The sequence below is a fragment of the Neofelis nebulosa genome, chromosome 1, assembly GCF_028018385.1.
Source record: "Neofelis nebulosa isolate mNeoNeb1 chromosome 1, mNeoNeb1.pri, whole genome shotgun sequence".
Lineage (NCBI taxonomy): Eukaryota > Metazoa > Chordata > Mammalia > Carnivora > Felidae > Neofelis > Neofelis nebulosa.
The window spans coordinates 33,054,475-33,074,124 of NC_080782.1; the positions used below are offsets into that span (position 1 = coordinate 33,054,475).

The following is a 19,650-nucleotide window of genomic DNA, read 5'->3' on the forward strand; positions in this document are numbered from 1 at the left end:
ACTGGGATTTAGGTTAATCAGATTATAAGCACTTCTAAGTGAACAACATCTTTTTCTCTTTGCTCAGAAATTGTCCACATCTCTGGTTCAGTGAGGAGAGAAGAAAAGCTTTGTCAAAGAGGCTGAGAATCTAAACCAAATAAGATGCTATGTGACCACAGTAGAAGTCCTCATGCTGACTGTTTTATTTTTTTCTTTTAATTTGGGTCCATTTATTCGGTCAAAGTGAGTTTTTGGTGAGATTAAAAAATAAATAAATAAATCACACCTGAATTTCTGCATTCATTAAGAAGGAATTAAGCGTCACCCATTAAGTGTCAGGCACTGTTCTAAGAACTGGGTATACGTACCTAAGGGACACGTCCAAAGAAAGGCATCATCAGGATTCCAAAGGTTGGGCAATGGCTAAAAGTGAGTGCTTGAGAGTAGCTGAAATGTCTGTTGAACAAAAGAGAAGAAGTGTCGTATTCCAGGAGTACGGTCCAGCCAACCAATTTTTTAAAAGAACTGCCATTAAAAATAATTGTAAATTAATCACAAAACTGAAGACAAGGCAAAGATGTACAGCACACAAGATAAGGCCAAAAAGAAAACGGAGAGAAAGCGGTCTGCAAATACAAAATAAAGCATGGGCACAAAGAAACCCAGAGTAGAAACTTCTAGGGGTGAATGAGAATCTTTGGAGAAGTAAATCTGATGATTTTGACTATGTCCATCTCATCTGGCTGTGTTTATAAAAAGGGGAAAAAAATGATGAACTCGGGATTGTTTCCCCTCATGCTGCAATCAATAGAAACTTCCTTTTCGCAATGAGACTTTAAACAATTAGGGAAACATTTTGGTTTCCAGCTAATGGATTTCATAGTGATTGCCATTGCAGGAAAAGCACTTCATCCAATTGTAGGCATGCCAGAGGTGGAAGAGAGGGAGGCAGAAGACGCATAAACTGCACTAAAGGCCCTCACAGCTGGCTTTGAGTCACTGAGAAAATAATATCCTTCCTCTAATAATCCCTTAAAGACTTGGGTCTGCTTTTGTGCACGATGAGAATGTGCTGGCCTAAGAACAACTGTTGTTTCAGCACTTGGACATCAGGGACCTAGATGTTCTATTTACTGTACCGATGCCAGGCATTCCTAAGTAATATGTGAGCTAACCTTGAGAAAATATACATGTAGTGGAGGTTCAAATACTTACATACCAGTATCTAGTTAATGGCATATTCAATCCTCCCACATTTTTTCCTAATGCTCATCATCCTAGGGTCTCTAAGTATTTTCTGATTCCCCGGCTCTTCACCAGAGCAAAGTTGGGCAGAGAAAGGAAAAATACCCTCGGTCACCCACACTAGCACTGTAAGTAATCTGTTAAATTTGGGGCCTGCTTTTCCAGAATTAACCCTCACATCTGCTTGCACCGGTGCCATATTATTTTAAATACATTTAACTTATGGCCTTGCTTTATGTATGCATCAATATTTCAACTGACCTACAAATGTCGGCATATAAAAATTTGCTATTATAAATACTGATGTCAATATGATATAGGAGGATGATAATTAAGCTTGGATAATTTTATGAATTAAAGATAATTGGCATTGAACCAATAAGGCACATTTATGCATTATGTATTTGCTAAATTAATTTCTTGCCTACTTTCTTAACATAATATTCAAGTGCCCTGTCTATTGATTTTGTGTTATGAGATTATGCCATTTGTTGTGTGAACAAACTGTACTTTTATTTTTTTAAGTAAAATTCACATTTTATTGAAATAAACTCTACAAAATTGATTTTCTTCACCAAAAATAACAGCAATATTTTCTGTATTATTCCTAGATACACCACAAAACACTTGTTTTTGTAGGTTTTCCAGGTTTTGCTTATAAATCAAGATGAGGCAGTAGATATAGTCGTGAAAAAGATAGAGGAAAACAGACAAATCAGTTGTCCATGGCCAGTATCCATGGCCTCTGATCTTGACCATGAAATAGAGGTGTTCAACAAACACCTGATAAAAAGCTTATGAAGATGTAGGCTCAACAAGGACTACAAACAAGCAACAACCTAATGTGCACCAACAATGGCAGGCTCGCCCATTCAAACTGTAACTGTAACTTGTTCCTTTAGGTTCATTTGATAAAGACAAAATCTACACTGAAATCCTTGCTTGGCAAGCTCACGTGTTTTCCATTCTCTCTATATATATCTCTCTCTGGCTGTCTGGTAACTCTCTTAACTGTCCATTTTAGATTTTTAACAAACTTCACACTCCAGGTCACTTGTGAGCTTCATTGTAACATTTTATACACTGTATTCCTTTCTCCCACACCTCTTCAAAATCTATTTCTTCCAAGAACTGATAACTCAATACCTGACAACTGGATCCAGTGATAATAAATGTTGTGTCTAAAATGACCTCACTAAAACAATTCCAAAGCACGATTAGCAGAGATCACACAGAAGTGTAATGTGGCACTTTCAGTGCTATCTTCTGGAAGAACAGTTATGTCTCCAAAGCATAAGAGTTCCAACAGGGGCCATTTAAGTAGGCAGATCATCAATGACTAATGGACTCAATGAGAGGTTGACGGGTCAAGATATTCAGTGATTAAGTGGCCTACATACATGTGACAGCTTTTCATGAGATGTTTTCAAATTTCTTACAGATTTTTCCAAATATCAAACATAAGAGAGAGCCTACTTTAAAAGTCTCCTAGGTATTTTCAATGGTGTCTGAGTTATCTGTAGGAAGCTCTGACTTAGTTGTATAGAGTTTGATATAGGTGTCCACCATTAAATCCAGGTCATGTTTTATATCAAAATTTATGTTAAGCAAAGCCAAGATACTTGATATTTGATCTGTCAAAATGTTCCTCAGGTACGCTTTGAGATGCTTTTGCCCATTTTCATAGCATTCATTCTCAACCTTCATCACAGGAAGAATATATAGGGCTTTTGGCAATGCATAAACATTTGGAAAAAACTTGATGTCTTGCAGATGCAGGGCTCCATAAATGGTGGATGGAAGCTCCATATCTTTCCCTCTGTTTCCACCTGATTCTCCAACAAAGCAGCTCAGCTGACAGTGTGTCGGGGTTGGGTAAGTCACTCCTGTATATGCCAGCATGGTGCCCCTCCGATGTATTAAATTTGAGCTGTCCCATGATAGAGGGTACCAGAGATAAGCATTTAAGAGCTCTGAAGTGCTGTTCTGAGAATGTACCTTTCAGTTCCTGAATAATGCGTTCCACTGTTGGGACATTTAGAGTTTCTTATAGTAAGGTAGAGTTACTTTATAGTAACTCTCTCAGAGGTTAGCTGCGATTCCACATTACCTTGCTGGGCTCTGCAGAACTTCCCAGGGAGTTTCAGCTGAATATCAAGTTTAGTTGCCAAATTTGTGGCTTCGGCAGACCAAAATTCATGATCAACTTCAATATTTTCCATCACTTCATTTAGTGAATACAGCACTGCAACCAAGCTACCGGCGGCAAAGAAGACATTGGAGGTTTGCCCTCGAGATTTTTCCCAAAGGCTCTTGTAAAAGATAGAACATTTTTAAGAACAACAATGGTAACAATGAAATCAAAATCTGTTACTGTGCTACAGAGTACAAATGCTCAACCAGCTAAACAGTTATTCCATCTAATGTTTGTATCACTATACCGTCTAAACTATACCATAAAACAAGTGCTTATAGGAGGTCTTTTAAAATTTCAAAACCATTATGCCTGCCAGTCCACTAAGAATGGCAAATTTCCCTCATTTCTTTACCTTTTTCCTCACTGCTCTGAAAGAGGACAGAAATGAGACTGTCAAGCTCTAAAAGCAGTTTTAGAGTTCGATGGAAGGAAGAAAGGACTTCCTCAATTGTTCCTAATACAACAGATACTCCCACAACAGGCACGGATTTTGCCAACCATGTATTTAAGGGACAGGCAGAGCAAAGTGTGTAGACAGCTTGGGGATATTTCTCTAAAGTCCAGAAGCAACAACTTCCATTTTGGAAGAAAATCCATTGGACACAGCGTTAAGCCTGGCCATGACAACATTCCACGTTCAGTCCCCACTTCTCAATTACCGCGGTGTGAAATTTCACAGCCAAACTTTCTGGATCAGCTTCCTGAGGCACGAAGGCCATAGAGTCCTCTCTCAGGTTATGAGACTCCTCAACCAAGCTCACCAACACAGGCAAGTGTTCTTCCTCTGCTATGTCCACTACATCATCAGTGATGATGGAAAGAAGTGGGAGTCTCTCATTTCCCTGAGGGTTTCCTCCCGAACGCAGCTCTCACAGACCTCTGGCATCTGCCTCTGCTGTGTTTTCGAGCGGAACAATGCGTTAACTGCTGTTGTCTCAAAGAGCTTTCTTGAACCTCTTCTCCGGAATTTACACCGCATGCCAGCAGTGCTTGAAAGTTACCAGAAGTAAAGAGACCCTCTGGGGGCTCATCAGTTTCATGTCTGTCCAGAGGTATGTCTTGTTTTCCTGCAAGAATCAAGATTTCACACAAAGATTTGAAGTACTCTTTGTTTTCTTTCTCTTCAAGGGTTAAAGGTAAAATGTCTTCATCCTGGTCTTTACCCCCTTCTTCTGCACTGGGGTTCTGAGCATTGCTGTTGTTTATTTTTTTATGTTTTTGTTCCTGTTCGGAAGTTTCACCCATTTTTTTCTGTATCAGAGTCTCAGGACCCAATTGAGTCTTCACTCAATTCTTTCATTCATTTTCTCTGTCTACTATGATAGACACAAATGACTATCAAATGACTGGTCAAATGACTGGTAAGATCAAATATTGTTGATATCGCATTATCTCAAAGAACTGTCCTGTAAGGCCTCTCCCAATGACTTCACAAGTATCTGCCTCAATTAATTTTTACAAATAAAATAACCCAATCATTCTTGAGTTTGCCGATGCCTCTGCAAAATGCACAGTTCTACAGATCATAGAGGTCTCAAAGTGTTTGGCACGTAATCAGTAATGTCTATTTAGTGGATCGGGTGTTTTATCTTCTAAGACTGCTCTCCTGCAATTCTCCACCCACTTCTGGCATCTGGAAGCATCCCGCGGGAACCTGGAGAAAGCCAGGTCTCACTGAGCGCTCTCCCTCATGCAGTGGGGAGAGTGCAGAAGTTTGGCCTCAGGGGAGAGGCCAGGCTGACTGGCTCAGCCAGGGGGCAGGGGGTGGGGGGGGGGGGGCGCGGGTGAGAACTAAACTGTACTTTTAATTATAGTGTAAGAACTTCTGTAGCGTGAAATTAAGTTATGAAAAGCAAAATATAATATACAATTCCCTTTTAGGATATTCTATCACTTAGGAGTAGTTTTAGCTGCAAGTAACAGAAAACCCGACTGGTGGGCTTAAGCCACAGGGACATTACTTAACAAAAAGACCAGAGAAAAGCCATCCCAACATTGAATCAGTGGCTCAATGATGTCATCAGGAGGCAGAGGCTCCTTCAAATTTTCTGCTCCACCATCCTTACTGTGTATTTAATATTTTTCCTCAAGGTCTAAGATAAGTACCACAGCATGCTGTTTTCAACGACAATAGGACTTTCCTAGTGTATTACCTAAAGATTATTTTCCAGAACAGGTTCATATGCTCATCCAAACAAGTCACTGGCAAGGAGCAACAAGACTGTCATAAGTGCTTTTACACCAAACGTGATTTATACCCGGAGCCAGGTACACTGGCATGGAAGTAAGCAAGCAATAGAGTCCGTCCCATGTGTGAAACCTCTGAAGCCAAGCACGTAATGGAGATCCTACCAGGTAAGTAAATGGTGATATTCTGAGTCTTGCACACTAGAGTCAAAGCTGAAGAGAAAATATGCTTATGGGCTTTGGCATTGGATCACCCCCCACTGAATTACCTCTAAGTCCACAGGTCCTCTCCTGAATGGACAGACACCGCCTCTAATGTCAATAGTAAGAAACAAGTGCCACTGTCTACTATCCCCAGCTGGGATCCGGCAAGGACGAGAGGGGAAACAAAGAGACAAGGAGTGGAGAGCATCTTCATGTCTGCAGATGGAAACTAAAAAAAAACTATGAAGCCTTAGGTCTAAAAGTTTTGCCAAGAAACCCAGATAACATTTTCTTCTACTAACCCTGCTGGGAAAACTATAGGAGCTTTGAAGTAAGGGTCAGAACACTGCTTCAACTCCAAGATGAAGGAGCTTAGGAACAACAACTGCCCTCATCACCATAAATCATCTTTGTGACATTACGTCTCTTTTAAAATAGGAAGTAAGGGGTCAAATTTGTGGGTTAAACGATGACCCCTACTAATTATACATGTACTGCAAAATAATTCAAAAACTGCTTTAGGGACACCTGCATGGCTCACTCTGTTTAGCATCCAACTCTTGGTTTTGGCTCAGGTCATGATCTCACGGTTCATGAGTTTGAGCCCTGCATCAAGCTCTGGGCTGACAGCTTGGAGCCTGCTTGGGATTCTCTCTCCCTCTCTCTCTGATCCTCTCTTGTGTGCTCTTTCTTTCTCTCTCTCAAAAATAAATAAATAAACTTTAAAAAACTACTTTAGAGCATAAGCCTGGCAATTTAGCTTATTAAGAAAGAACTTTCCAGATTTGCAATCAGAATGTACTAAAGAGGGAAAAAAACAAAATATGAAATTAAAGCCATAATCAGCTTAAGTGGAAACAATAGTATCTGTTCATGATTGCCATTCCCATCATCAGCTGAATTAGCAAAAGTCCTGGACTGCATGACTCCAAGCTTCAAATGACTTAGGACTGATCCAAGCTTCAAATGACTTAGGATTGATACTCAGCAGTGCCTTGTAGTGGAAGGAGACAGGTCATTCACTGAGGTGGCCAGCAGTGAGCCTTTAGGAAAGCTGCTTAAACTTTATGGGTCTTGGTTTCCTTATCTATAAAATTATAAAAAATAAAGTCTGTGCTACAGGGATGGAATGGAAACAAGGCAAATTAAACAAAGGATGCTCATTTATTATCATACTGATATATCAAGTTACGTTCTTTTTAGAAACATCTTAAATATATGGGTCACTAAATAAAACAAATACATGGGAGGGGTGTCTGGGTGGCTCAGTGGTTAAGTGTCTGACTTCAGCTCAGGTCATGATCTCACGGCTCATGGGTTTGAGCCCATGTCAGTCTCTGTGCTGACAGCTCAGAGCCTGGAGGCTGCTTCAAATTCTGTGTCTGTTGTCTCTCTCTGACCCTCCCCCACTCAAAATTAAATAAAACATTAAAAATTAAAAAAAAAACACACAAATATATGGGGAATGAGAGGCCCAGAGAAGGATCTTCGTTTGACACACTGTTGTGCCAATTTATTTTTTCCAATGTAGTGGTTTTAATCCAGACTATCACAGTATTCCATAGGAGCTGTTAGCTACAAATTATAGACATTTCATATATTTCAAGAAACTGAAAAGTGAAAATGACATGAAATCCCAATGCAAGTCTAAAGCCAAATGTGGTTAGAAAATTTTTGACATTAAGCCTGGTTTTCAAAATAAATCTCTGAAATTTAAAAAAATGCTTAGGAATTTATACATTAAACCATTTGGCATTTCATTTTCTTGTCCTTTTAATATAATATCAACCAGGATATAATCGATACATGGTAGGAAAAAATGAACAAATATCTCTTCCCATCTTCTATGTCACTGTTACTTTCTAACTTTGTCTTTATCTCAATTTTTGTCTCTGTTAACATGCAACCACACACACACACACACACACACACACACACACACACACACACACATCTGGGCTAAGGAGCCAGGCACTGATTTAGAGAGGGAAGGCCAGGGGAGTGCCTGGCTGGCTCAGTCGGTAGAATGTGTGACTTTTGATCTAGGGGTTGTAGGTTTGAGCCCCACACTGGGTGTAGAGATTACTTAAAAAAAAGAGAGAGAGAAGGAAGGCTGGGATCCAGATCAACACTAACAGAGGTGAGCTCCAAAGCAATCCATCGACAATTACCTCTCTACCGTTAAAGCCTCGTCATGTGTACATGTATGTGTGTGTCAGCAATATGCTCTCATTTTCCTACTTTCCTCCTTACGTGTTACCCCAAGTGTTCATTTTTGTCTGCAAGAGACAGGCAGGTAGGGAGGGAAGATAATTTCCAATATAATTACCCACTTCTAGTGCCACCATAGCTGAACACTGTGGCTGGTTTATGGCTCTGGTTGGTAATTTACATATCACTTTCCTCCTCCTCTCAAAGCTGATACGTGTTTTCTAAGCAACTATTTCACTTCTTATTATCTGCAACTGATCCTTAACAGATACTTTCAGAATCAAACTTTTATTTTCCTCTATTTTTAATGATAAACCACCTATGGTTCTACTTTTTTGACTTTTTTCAACTTTCTGCTTTTTTCCTGATAAAAGGCATGAATTCCTTAATAAAATTCATTTTCTCACTCCAAAAATGTTTTAAATGTTTATTTATTTTTGAGAAGGAGAGAGACAGAGCACGACTGGGGGAGGGGCAGAGAGACAAGAAAACACTGAATCTGAAGCAGACTCCAGGCTCTGAGCCGTCAGCACAGAGCCCAACGCGGGACTCGAACTCACAAACTATGAGATCATGACCTCAGCCGAAGTCAGACGCTTAACCAACTGAGCCACCCAGACGCCCCTCTCATTCTCATTCTTAAACATTATGTGTACATTCACATTCTTAAATATTATGTGGGGCTACCTCTTCCCTGTTGACTCCAAATTAGATTTTTTTATGAGGCATGTCCCCATTAGATATGCACCCTTGAGAATAGATGGGTGCCCAAGTCTGCAATGCATACAAGAAAAATAATTAGAGAGAAAGTTATTATATACTTTTTCTTAGGATCCTAGGACTTTATATTAGGAAGGCAATAGGTTCATCTACTTTGTAGAACACTTACACTTTCCTTTCCTCCTGTCACACACACCCAAATCTATAACACATTAGAGTAAATGGGGAAGATCAAAAGACATGTTTAGAGTATTGAAGACAATGTAAATCATCCACAAAAGACAACTGATCCTGAATTATAGATGGTTCTATTGTTCTAAATAGTCATACCCTCCAAGTGATGTTTTTCTGATGAGATGAAATGTAAAGAGGAGAAAATGCATTTCTTCCCCCCACCCTCCCTCCCTCCCTCTCTCTTTTCTTCATTTAGAAAAAGAAGGAAGCCACGTAGTACTCCATTGTGTATATAAACCACAATTTTTTTATCCATTCATCAGTTGATGGACATTTAGGCTCTTTCCATAATTTGGCTATTGTTGAGAGTGCTGCTATAAACATTGGGGTACAAGTGCCCCTATGCACCAGCACTCCTGTATCCCTTGGGTAAATTCCTAGCAGTGCTATTGCTGGGTCATAGGGTAGGTGGATCCTGACTTAACAGAAACCCATGGGGGAGGGGAAGGGAAAAAAAAAGGGGGGGGATTAGAGTGGAAGAGAGCCAAAGCATAAGAGACTCTTAAAAACTGAGAACAAACTGAGGGTTGATGGGGGGTGGGAGGGAGGGAAAAGTGGGTGATGGGTATTGAGGAGGGCACCTTTTGGGATGAGCACTGGGTGTTGTATGGAAACCAATTTGACAATAAACTTCATATATTGAAAAAGAAAAAGAAAAAGAAAAAGAAAAAGAAAAAGAAAAAGAAAAAGAAAAAGAAAAAGAAGGAAGCAAAGAAGTTTGTCAACAGACTGAATTTCTTCAGGAGATTCTTTTTAAAGGTAATGAGACTGTTTCAGATGCTCCCGAAAGGACAAAATGGGAGAACCTTTGGCTCACACCCACTTTCCCCAGCCACTGCCTTTGATTCTATGAGAAGAGACTTTTCAACCCTACAACCTGCATCAAGCACCTATTCTGTGCCAGACCCTGAGCTAGGGCTTGGGAAGAATAATACACAGTCATGTGTCTAATAATTTCCCAGTTTGGAAGGAGAAACAAACACATGGAATAATAATTAAAATACCACGTGCTGAGAAGCATACTAGATAGAGGTACAGGCAAAGTATTCAGGGCTCATAGAAAGTTCTTTCAGCTGAAGTCAGGGAAGGCTTCCCAGAGGCAGTGGCACATTACAGAGAATAAAGAATGAAATCTGTACCAACAAGTCCTAGTTCTCCCTCCTAGTTTCCCCAGAATAATTCTGCAGAAAGCAGCCCAACAGCATATTTCTTTAGGATGAATCATGTTGCTGGGCAACTACCACCCCTAACAGCATTTCTAAGAAAAGCAATTAACTAGCAATTTTCCTTTATTATTTCGCACACCCACATAATTAAATATTCTTAACGTACTCATTTCATAGTGCTTTATGCAGAATGATAACACTATCTACTGTATACTAATGACAATATAATTAGGCACCAGTTTCACATGCTTTGATGTATTCTTTCAAAAAATTATCCTAAAATACAAGTTTAATGTGAGGTTAAGAGTGCACTAAGTCTTTTCTAAGACACCACTGCTTGTCTTTATTTCACACAGGGAAATATCTTGAAGTCTTGCTTAGATTACTCTGGTTTTCAAGGAAAACTTAAAGGTCTATATGAATATATTTAAAATGTCACTGGTTCCTCAAAATCACTCCCAAGATTTCTGTCAGTTTTCTCATTTTGCTTTCAAATATGATTACTGTCATTGTGATGTATTTATTATACCATATAAACATGCACACATATATAAACATATACACATGCCTACCTATGTATAAAACTTTGCATGTGTTATATTTTATATATACAAACATATACATATGTGGTTATATATATGACACACATATATGTAAATTAAAAACCCCTTAAGCTTGCCTCAAATCTCATCTCTATGTCTTACAAATATCAAAAGTTATTCTTCCTCAATCCCTTTCATGAAGTCTTTGTGGGTCAAGCTAAAAACGTTAACTCTAGATATGGTTTCCTTAGAGTTATGTACTATGAGACACATCCTGACTCTTCCATTGTACCCCATATGTATGATTTTATATTCACTTTTCTCAAGTAAGGAGGAGTATATTTATTTCCTTTACCTTCACCATCATTTATGCAGTTTCAGGCTGTGTGGGAACCGAGTTCAGAGTTGCAGAGCAAGACTTTCAGTAAAACAAACTGGCCCCCATTGATAATTATGCACATAGCTTGGCCCTTTCTATCCTAACCTCTCCTAGGAGAGTTTCCTTTGAAGGTTATAACCTCCTGCTTTTTGAGGTGGACCAAAACCAATTCTTGGTATGCTCAATGTTTCAAGAGATGACTTAACATTTCCAGCAATAATATTTCAGTTATATTTAACATTCTTGTTTTCAATGCATTTTTGCCTCCTACTCATGCCCACAGAAGTTTACGTTATCAGGTAAAGGAATTTAAGATACAAACCCCTTAAAAGTCGGGAGATAAGCTTTAATAGCTATATTTAAAAGCTGTCTTACAATAACTTCCAAACCAGGGCACCCGGTGGCTCAGTCAGTTAAGCATTTGACTTCGGCTCAAGTCATGATCTAGAGGTTCGTGAGTTCGAGCCGCATGTCAGGCTCTGTGCTGAAAGCTGAGTTTGGAGCCTACTTCAGATTCTGTGTCTCCCTCTCTCTCTGCCCCTCTCCCACTCGTGCTCTGTCTCTCTCTCTCTCTCTCTCAAAAATAACTTAAAAAAAAAAAACATTAAAAAAAGTTCAAAAAAACCCAAAACTTCCAAACCATGAAATGGTTGACATGGTTAACTTTGGAGGAAAGCAAAACCAAGGGTTTGCCTCAGGTGAGTCAATCTTTGGTAGGACTCAGACCAAAGTCTCTCTGATTCCTCACTCATCAAAACACACTGCCTCTGTCCTTTTCCAATGTATACCTTGTGCACAAAATTACAACTTCTGTGCTGTGTCAAAGCTTATGTACTACTTTCTTCTACTTTGCAGACACTACAAGATCGTTTACTCCACCCTTTTCTTAAGCTGGCTTTGTGCTCAAGAATGCTGGCCAAGGTTGTGCCAAAAACTTTCTGTTGGGTTTTTTTTTATTTGTTTTGTGCACAATTATTATTAAGGTCAACGCATAACTATCAAGCAAGTCATTTATCTGTGCAGTGGCTTAACAAAAATTAGGCTGTATCATTCTTTCAATACCTCATTAGTCAGTGCTGCTGATGCTCCTTTGTCATTAACCATAAGCCACCTGGGATTTTCCAGCTCTGCTGTATATAGTTGGTTGCCTCGCAAGAATAGAGGCACATAAGCATAATTAAGGACCTATTTATTAATGTCATGCAGGAGTGTGGAGTGTACACTTTACAGAACATTTTGTCTTAAGCGAGGAGGTTGGTTTTTCCAAAAGCCTAATTCATATGCTTCCATGATTCTGAACACTAGCAATCTAGCATGAACACTGAGAGATAAGACAAACATCATTTCTAAGAGTACTTTCTCTGTTTCTGTCTCTAAACACTTAGTTGCTTTAAAAAAATAAAAAATTTTATTTTTTTAAGTTTTATTTCTTTATTTTGAGAGAGAGAGAGAGCATAAGCAGGGGAGGGGCAGAGAAAGGAAGAAGGAGAATCCCAAGCAGGCTCTGCACTGTCAGCACAGACCCTGATGTAGGGCTCGAACTCATGAACTGTGAGATCATGACCTGAGCCAAAGTCAAGAGTCCGATGCCCAACCAACTGAACCACCCAGGCACCCCTAAAAAAAAAGAATGTTAAAAGGAAGATTATCAAACGAGAAACATCTAGCACCAATCTGAAATCAGAATGGAAGCTTTGGTTTTGTTGAGAAGGATTTCCACATGACAGCTATTAACATTTTAGTGCTCCTCTCCTGCCATCCTTTACCACCAACCACTCCTCAGCTCCTTCACAATAGCCCTTATTTTCTTGCTTTTGTTGCCTCCTTTCCATTTAAGCCCTCGTTGCCAAGAGACACAGTAGAATGGACCATTCTCAAGGTTTACCCCTGTAGAACACTGAGGCTCCAAGAGACGGACAGAGACAGCTTTTTAAATCCAATCTGGGTGGCTTTGTTTTACGACTTTCAGGAGTGGGGAGAATTCACAGATTCATTTTTCTCAGTGGAATGTGTTTGTTCTAAATCTTTTCCTTAAAAGGTTGACATATCTGTAGCTCATCTATACTAGAATTTGGTTTGAGATGGTATTTATAGCATGAAATGATATTCTTAAGCTTAGTAGAACAATTGTTCATAATGTTTTACAAAGATGATTATGACTTTCAAGAGTTCTCTCATGTGAGCCAGTTTGGGCTTCTAAATCTTCTTCCTGCTTCCAATTCCTCCCAGAATCATTCTTCTTAAAACACCTCTGATCTCATTCCTTGATGAAAAACTTTAATTGGCTCACCATTATTTGTTGCACAAAATCCAAACATCTGAGCAGAGTTCCCAGGGGTCCTTTGAGCTATATTATAGTGCATTGCTTTTACAAAAATAAACTTTCCTTACTTCACACCACAAGGATTGATATGCGTGTGTGTGTGTGTGTGTGTGTGTGTGTGTGTGTATGTACACAGAGTCATATCACACAATACACACTCGATGGGGTATTGTCATTCATAATACAATACATTCCTGGAATCTATATGATTTATTTTTGCAAAGAACCCATGTTTAATTACATACTTCATTCTGAACCAAGAAACTTATATGAAATGAATTACATGCCGATAGTAATAGGTGAGAAAATAAAGCTAAAAATACATATCCTAAGGACTTCTGGATATAATAAAATCATCCTTCAGGTAAAATACGAAATATGATCAAATACTGTAATTGTAGATCACCTCAGAGACTGATGCAAATATAGCACATATGAGCACTCTAGTCCATAATATTTGTCTAAAATTAATATGCAGACTATAACAAACACTGAAATGCTTTAATTTATACATTGTTTATAATTGCTTAATTCATAATAATAATGTTTATCTAAGAATTTAGAAATATTCAGTTGAGTAATTTGGAGTGCTCCAGTCTCTCTAAGAAAGCTGTCCAAAGAAAACTTAGTGGGTGTCTTTTTCTTTTTACAGTAAATGTCCTTATTGTCGGTAGTATTCAAATTCATTCTAGTTCCTTTAGAAATATTTTTTACAGGCGCCTGGGTGGCTCAGTCAGTTAAGTGTCCAACTTCAGCTCAGGTCATGATCTTGCAGTTAGAGGGTTTGAGTCCCACTTCAGGCTCTGTGCTGACAGCTCAGAGCCTAGAGCCTGCTTCAGATTCTGTGTCTTCCTTTCTCTCTGTCCCTCCCCACTCATGCTCTGTCTCTCTCAAAAACAAACATTTTAAAAAATTTAAATAACAAATTCATTCTAGTTCCTTTAGAAATATTTTTGGACATGTCCATATATTTTCATAGTTGTTATGTTGTTTCCCTTGCTGAAAAGCATTTTTTTTCTTTAAAAAGGATGGTTCCAACATTTCCACATTTCAATGTGTCTTTCTTAGTTTAGTGGAAGCTGGAAGCAAATTGAATAAACACCACAAAAAAAATTTTTTTAAATGGGTTCCATTTGCCATTTTTTGATACTAGTCAGGGAGGAGTAATCTTTAAAGACTCATATATTTACATTTTTCTTTAGTATAGACAATTTAAAAAATTATTTTAAACCATCTCCTATCTCATAATGGAAGCTCAAAGCATTATTTGTACCTTTAGTGGAACAAAAGAGCCATAGGCCTTTATGATTTCATTAAGTAAGAGTTAGGGAAAGATCAGAACCTTAGCGATGAAAGCTTACCACAATTCAGCTTTAATATCAGAGCCACTTGTTCAACTACCCTTTTTCCTTTACACCTTCGGGAACATCTGTTGCAGGGAGTATGGCCGGAGTCGCAAAAGATGAGTCTGCAAAGTGCAGTTAAGTGAAGGTCCTCACACTCAAGTCCAAACGAGGGCCCGACTCCAGAATGAAGCTTCTTTTTATTAGGATAATTGCTAAAGACTATCTACATAAAGTCAGCTAAGCAAGTGTGTTAATCACTCTAATGGTTTAGCATTTCAAGGCTGAATTTTGAATTAATTGATTTCTAGAACACTAGGAAGGGCCAGGTGTGAAGGAGGAACGTTAATGGCTCTAAGGTGTTCCTTACCAGCCGCAGCAGCCGCTTTCAGCTGTGTAAACATGTCCTAAGGCCTTGCACCCTCTCCAGCCCTTCCCTTTTGAAGCCTTTTCCTTTGATGCTTCTCTCCTGCATCTCCCACAAACACGAGTCAAAAGAACCCAAGGATGAGACAGTAAATTAGTATGACTTTTGAAAGCTGGCAGTATCTAGTGAAGCTGAACTTATGCATATCTTATAACCTAGCAATTCCATGCCTAGGAATATATCCGACTCAAACACATACATATCTGTTCAACAAAGACATGTCCTGTCATGTTCATAGCCAAACTATTCATAAAGGCCAGAAACAGAAATGCCCAAATTCCATCAACAGTAAAACTGATAAATAAATACTACATTTTTACACATTATTCATAAATGAGAATGATTGGCACGTACATATAACCCAATGATTCTCACTAACGTAATATTGAATGAAATAAGTCCTATCCAAAAGACTACTTTTGGATAGGCAAATAATGTCTTTGGTATGACCAAAACAAGATCAAAGTATAAAAACAGGCAAAAGAAGTCTATGCTGTTGAAGTCAACATCACGGTTATCGTTGGTGGGGAGAGCAGATAGGAGCCTGAACAGAGCACAAGGGGGCCTATGCGATGCTGACAATGTTGTTGTTGTTTTTACTTGAGAGAGAGAGAGAGAGAGCAAACAAACAGGGGAAACGGGCAGAGGGAGAGTGAGAGAGAATCTTAAACAGGCTCCACACTCAGTGCACAGCCCAGTGCGGGGCTCAATCTCACGACTGTAGAACTCAATCTCATGGCTATGAGGTCATGAACTAACCTGAAATCAAGAGTTAGATGCTTTACCCACTGAGCCACCCAGGTGCCCCAGTGTTTTGTTTCTTGATCTAAGTGCTGGTTACACAGTTGTGTTTTTTTTTTTTTTTTAAATCTTTTTCCAACGTTTTTTATTTATTTTTGGGACAGAGAGAGACAGAGCATGAACGGGGGAGGGGCAGAGAGAGAGGGAGACACAGAATCGGAAACAGGCTCCAGGCTCCGAGCCATCGGCCCAGAGCCTGACGCAGGGCTCGAACTCACGGACCGCGAGATCGTGACCTGGCTGAAGTCGGACGCTTAACCGACTGCGCCACCCAGGCGCCCCCACAGTTGTGTTTTTATACTGATGCTATGTGTACTTTCCTGATATGTGTATATCTTATTTTGGTAAAGTTTTTTTAAAGGGACCCAGGAAGTCAAAAGCACTTTTCTACATCTACAAAGGGAACATGACCTTTTAAAGATTTTAAGGTTTTCTGAGTATCCCAGTAAGACCAAATGGAAATGTTATTCAAAGGAGGCACAACTCAGCCAAAATTCAATCCAGTCGACTTAGGGTTTTTTTGTTTTTGTCCTTTTTTTTTTTTTTAAGAAAAGACAATTAGAACATTGGGAATGAAGGTAAGTTAATATCTCAGTTGCACCAAGTAGTTTAAGGATCACCTTCAACACAGTTCCCATAAAAGGAAGTACTTACAATATACCAGCCCAGTTTTTTAAATCAGATCTAATTCCTATGAAGTAGAAAAATGATGGAGAATTAAACTTCATGGGGAATCTCAAAAGGTCAAGAAAGTGACAGCTTGTCTTCCTCTGGAAATTTGCTGTGGCTTCATCACCATGAAAATATGTTTCTCCACCCTCACCATCACTTCCCCCAAATTATTTTTCTTTAACAAGTCAAATACTCAGAAAAAACATTCTTACCAACTATTCTGCCATTGTGACATGGCTGTAAACTATACTTCCCAAGACTAAGACATGATATATTGTAATGATAACAGCTGGACATTTGGAAGAAGTTAGCAAGTGACCAAGCTGATACTTTAAATCTGGACTTTATTCGGATGCCAAATAGCATATTTCTGAGATCACATTATCTTCTTCAAGAGTCAAACATACAATCTCTTTGCTCAGGAAATTCCACAGGGACAAGATATAGAGCAAACCATAAATATTCAAAGAAGAGGATGTGTTGATGGATCTGGTTCTTGCTTACTGAAAAATTAAATACTCAGACCTGGGCAAGAACTCAAGCTTCCTTCTTCATGGGAATAAATGCAAAGTATCTCTTCTAACTGGTTCCTCTTTATCCTCCTTTTCATTTACTCCTAGAATAGCCAAAGACACAGGACTGCCTGCAACACAACTTTATGTATAGCCCTTTGGAATGTCTTTATTTCACCAAATGATCTCTTTACCATCTAAAAGGACATATGGGCCACACCTGAATATGCAAAATAAATATATGCCTAAAGCATGTCACACTTTTGAAAACACATTCCTCTCAACTCACAGATGCTGAGAGTGTTAAGATTTGGAAAGAATATTTAGATTATTTTTATTAAGGCCTTCATTGAAAAATCAAATTAGGAGACTCGGCTAAGGGCATGTAACTAATTAAAGGTTAAGTTAAGACTAGAATCCAGAATTGCTGATTCTTAGTCTAATACTTTTTTGTGCTATCTCAAAATGTCTTGACTCACAAGAAATTATATGAACGAATTACAATCCAGTTTTGTGGGTTATGCATCGCTACTCAAGCAAAGCCAAGAGTTGTAAGCCACAAGAGGTAAAATTAAAACTTTCTGATCTATGAATGGGACATTCTTCAAGGGGGTACATGGTCTGGTGGAAATGCCCAACTCCACCAACTCACACAGCTGTTGTATCTACATGAACAAGAAGGAAATAAAAAGAAAACAGATGTCTGGCTGCCTCAGTCAGTGGAGCATGTGACCCTTGACCTCAGGGCCATGAGTTCAAGTCCATGTTGGGCCTAGAGCTTACTTTAAAATAAAAAAAAAGGAAAACAGAACACACATGCATGTGCATATACACACATGCTCTCTCCTTTACCCTACTTTATTCTACCCTGACAAGCTACTTACATCCTAAGAATACTGGTGAAGAAATAGATAAGCAACAGACTGTTTTACCAGAGAGAAATGGAGGGATCAAGTCCACCAGAGATGGACTTTGTCAAGGACCTAAAGAGTCAGTACACAAAGAAAGGAATTCTCATTCATTCTATCATTCAGTCAATACTTTTGTATTTCATGCCTGTCATGTTGAGATATGGTGCTAGTGAGTGAAGACACACAGTGAAAGACACTGGTCCCTGCCCTCAGGATGTGGCAGTTAATTGGGCATGCAACAGTTGCCAAGCAGTGTGATAACTGCCACCCATGGTAGAATACAGCAGCTGAGACAAAGGGTTTCCAAGGGTGGAGGTTGGGAGATGTAGGGAAGCAGAGGGGAGGAGAGGATAAGGGGAAGAGTTAATGCTAAGAAGATCCTCCTAAGGGTGACTAGTAAGAACATGAGAAATAGTATCATTTTCTTCTCTGAGGGACTTTCCCACATTCTTACTTGCTCAATGGTTCTCAACATGTGGCCCCAAGACTAGAAGCATCATTACCTGAGAACTTGTCAGAAATATAAATTCTTGGGACCTACCCCAGGACTGCTGAATCAGAAACTTAGGATGGGATCCCACAGTCTGAGTTATAACAAGCCTCCCAAGTAACTGTGATGTGTGCTAAAGTTTGAGGACTATTGTACTAGATAAATCAAGGTGAAGTTAGGTAAATGAAATTCCACAAGGTCTGGTCTGAGAAGTTTTTATGTAAATGTACCATTCTGAAAAATCATTTTGCCAGGCATGTTCCAATTTGTATTTCAGAAAATACAGTTCTCTGTTTATGTTTGGAGCCTGATGTTTCTGAAGTAAATGCTATGCATTTTACCTGGAGTCAGGTGTCTTGAATGGGGATCGAAATAGATCAAACTTCAGAAAGCAGAGGAGGGTCCTTATGGAAGGAACCACAGAATATACTGATTCACAGGGACTGCACCTTTGACTCGCTCAGGCTACGTGGTCTCTGATGTTCAGCACCCATTTCTTTCCCTACATCCCCTCTATAGAAAAAGTTTTCTACTTCACCTTTTTTCAAAACATGTAGTTTGCTATATGTCCACTCTTCTCCTTAACTCTGTATGACCATAGAGATCCAGGATCTATTACATTTAGCTACATTCTCTAGGTTCCTAGACTTTATGCTTTTTGGCTAAAATTCTTAAGAGAAAAAAATGTGTCCAAGTTTGGCTCAGTGGTTCATCTAGCTAGGGGCCCTGGGTATTAACAAGGCAGACAGGACAGAAGAGAAGGCTGGAACTGACCTCGGAAGAGGTTATGGCTTTGGCAAGGAGATTACTCAGAAAATCTAATACAATAAAAATGATCCATCCGGCCCCTGAGAGTTTATCTAACTTCAGAAGTCTGTGAAGCAACAATGTATCCTTAATTTCTGTGATTTCCCCAACAAATGGTAAGAAATCCACATAAGAATGCAACGGCTTTTGGGGTACCTAAGCAGCTAAGTCGGTTGAGCATTTGACTTCGGCTCAGGTCATAATCTCATGGTTTGTGACTTCAAGCCCCCCATCAGGGTCACTGCTGTGGGCACACAGACTGCTTCAGAATCTGTCCTCATCTCTCTGCCCCTCCCC

General features: G+C 39.3%; 1 pseudogene; it reads right to left on the bottom strand.

Moving 5' to 3' along the window:
- Positions 1 to 446: 446 nt before the first annotated feature.
- The window catches only part of LOC131505115 (52 kDa repressor of the inhibitor of the protein kinase-like), a 94,611-nt pseudogene continuing 75,407 nt past the window's right edge, over positions 447 to 19,650 (bottom strand).